At 35.6% G+C, this 3,337-nt stretch overlaps 1 pseudogene; it reads left to right on the plus strand.

The window, feature by feature from the left end:
• The first annotated feature begins 2,457 nt into the window (after positions 1–2,457).
• On the plus strand, positions 2,458–3,337 carry LOC143558170 (GEM-like protein 7 pseudogene; annotated as a pseudogene).

Consider the following 3,337-nt stretch of genomic DNA (forward strand, 5'->3'; position numbering starts at 1 on the left):
CACCACCACCGGCTGCCGCCACCAAATCCCCTTCTTCAACCACAGTACACAAGAAATTAATAAGATATAGAAAAAGGAGACTCAGATCTGTCATCACTGCCTCTTTGGAGATTTTGTGGTTGTGGTTGTGGTGGCGATGATGATGATGATAATCAGAAGCCACCTGCGACCACCGCCGATTTCCACCACCACTGTCACCCACCTGCGACCACAATCACCCGACCATCTGAAAACCCTAACCTACCACGAACCACCACTTGAAACCCTAATCTCCGTTCACCCGTACCACCTGCAACCTACAACCGGTTACCATCTCTGTGTTCACCACTGCGAACGGCGGAGACGGGGTGGTGGTTGCAGACTTGGAGACGGGGTGGCGGTTGCAGACTTGGAGACGAGGTGGCGGCCGGAGACGAGGTGGTGGCCGGAGACGAGGTGATGACATGCTATGAGGAGGCTGCTGAGAAATGGATTTCTCTTTGTTTTAAAGAGAAATGGAATTCTCTAGTTTTAGAGAAATAGAAAGAGAAATAGAAATGAAAAGTGAAAAACAAACAAAAGAAATATTTCTAATTCCATTTCTCCCCAATCAAATCCCTCTACCAAACACCCCCTAAGTGTCTTGATTTAGCACATCTCCAAAAAGGCATCTTTGGCTTCTTTGTGAAACAATCTTTGTCCTGGTTATACTCTCATTTATTTCCAGTCATCATAGAAGAAGATAAATTAGTAGGAAAACACATTAGTGACTTTCATATGCAAAAGCACCTTCTTTTAATCAAAACCAATTGTGGCTTTCACATAAACCATATTTAATATTATATCGATAAATTTGGAATCAAGAAAACAGTTGCTTGATTAATAATAATAATAATCAGTATCTATGTCTCAAAACTGTTTGTAACCCCACGGATAATATGGATTTTTTTTTTCAAAATAAACCAGAGATGGCTCCCAACTTATTAACATGCTAATAGCAAAGCACATCCCATATTATATGCTTGATCCAGTTCTGAATATTACATAGAGAACTTGTGTACCGGATTTATTCAAGAACCACAAATTAATATAATTGGAGTTAGATCAGTTGGTCAAAATCAATATAACAAAACCAAAAATCAGTGGCCAAAAGTATATTGGCACCAATATTACTTTCAAGAAAATATATTTCAATTTACTAATTATATACGCATTAAAAAGAAATCAGTGGAATCAATTGAAACCCAAAACAAATTAAATTTAGAGTGATAACTGGTTCATTATTGCATTCGGTGAACCCAATACCAAATTTTTATGGAATCAAAACAATTTAGTACTGATTCATAGTTTATTCAATGGGACCCAAAATATATTTTATAATTAATTGTTCAAATAATAATTCATGATAGTAGCAAATCATGTGATTAAAATAGACTAACAACCGTCTAACAAGAAGTCTAACAACCGTCCAATTGAGGGTTAATAATCAAATTAACCCAAATAGGTTTATCTTTGTTGTATATATGTGTAGTCTATAATCAATAAATCAACCAATTAAACAAATAAACAAACCTGGTTGTATCATTGAAGATGAAGAAATTACAACCTGGATTATTCTCTGAATTGTGTAATCACTATCAGATAAACCTATTTGTGGGTTACACACAATGATTTATCGGATAAGATAGAGAATTTCTGCAGATGGATTGGATTTTGATTCTGTGAATGCGATGAAGAACAAGAGAAGAAGTAACCGTCTATATTCAATGAAGTTATATTATCATCCAGATTCCAGGGAACGAAAAAACATGGTTTAATATAATCCAAATCCTCCCTCATGAGCCCAAATAAATAAATAAAAGCCCATTTGACATTACGCTTAAGCCCAAGTATAAAATCAAATAACAAAGCCCAAATAATATTATTGTTAAACAAGCCCGCACTCCCGTATCACCTAACTCGTTTAATCTCATAACGTTATTTCCTCCATCGACAAGTTAATCAAATAACACTAAAATATCCGGCATACAAACAGTGAATAAAGTTTCATATAAGATCCTATAAAACTGTTTCATATAAATTAATAAAGATCCCCTTTCGGCTACTTTACAACTCAATCAAATCATAATAAGTGTAGCAATTTGATCACCACTTCTATTCCTTAGCCAGGTTAGCTAATATCCATGTGACCTGTTAGCTTGCAGACCATGATCTTCTTTGTCCCACTAAAATTCAACCATTAATCTTTTATGACTTCATGTCTAACCACCAGTAAGCATGCATGAGACAACGCTGACCCGCCCGACAAGAAGTTTTTAATTTACCATCTTTATATGCCTATAAAATTCCATGATCATTACAAACACATTATCCAGCAACTTAATTAGCACCGAGCTTCAGAACTCAGAACTAACTACACTTGAATTATAAGCTATGGCAGGAGTGCTAGGCAACCAAATCAGGACAATCTGTCAAAATATGCATCCCAGATCCTTAAATCATGTTACTGGAATTCCTATCAGATCAACAAAGGGACTACAATTTGTCCAAACCTTATAAGGTTCATTACACTCTTTCTACGACTTCTTCGAAGATCAATGGCGCAAAGAGGAAAAATAGTTTTGCAGTCTTGATTATAAATTATGGTAATTAATTATCTTGCTCTAATATTCTATCTACACAATGGCTATACTTTTGTGATCATTATCTTATAATGTTCGTATTTTTGGCATATGCAGCGAGTATAGGACGTAAGCTAATTAAAATTACGAAACGCAAGTTGAGTTATGGTGCCAGAATCATTCAGTTTGGCAGCCAAGATAAGATGTTCAAGAAAAACTTTATTATCCAAGAGGAAGAGAAACTGTTGCAGGGTTTCCAATGCTACTTATACACTACGGTCAGTGCAATCGCAGGCTTACTTTTTGTGTCTACAGAAAGGGTTGCAATTTGCAGTTATAGGTCCATCAAAACATATTCTACAACAGGCAAGGAGTTAAAGTTCCAATTTAAGGTATAACCTAGAAGCATTCTTATTAATATTTTGATCAGATTTAAAATAGTGTATTGACATGCTAATTATTATGTGTAGGTTTCGATCCCGTTAGGAAAGATTAATGGAGTAAATGAGAGTATGAACTTGAAGAGGCCATCAAACAACTATGTTGAGTTAGTGACTGTTGATGGTTACAGCTTCTGGTTTATGGGGTTTTTAAACTACAAGAAAGCCATAAGATACCTACATCAAGCAACCCGCCTTGCCTGCATAAGCAATTCATGGCGAATGTTGTTCCATTATTCAAATGTAAAGAATCTTATCAACTTAAATGTAAAATGTCTTCTAGCCATAATAACATAA

Source organism: Bidens hawaiensis, unplaced genomic scaffold (genome assembly GCF_021521415.1).
Source record: "Bidens hawaiensis isolate Kalapana, Puna unplaced genomic scaffold, B.hawaiensis_p1.1 tig00019341_1, whole genome shotgun sequence".
Lineage (NCBI taxonomy): Eukaryota > Viridiplantae > Streptophyta > Magnoliopsida > Asterales > Asteraceae > Bidens > Bidens hawaiensis.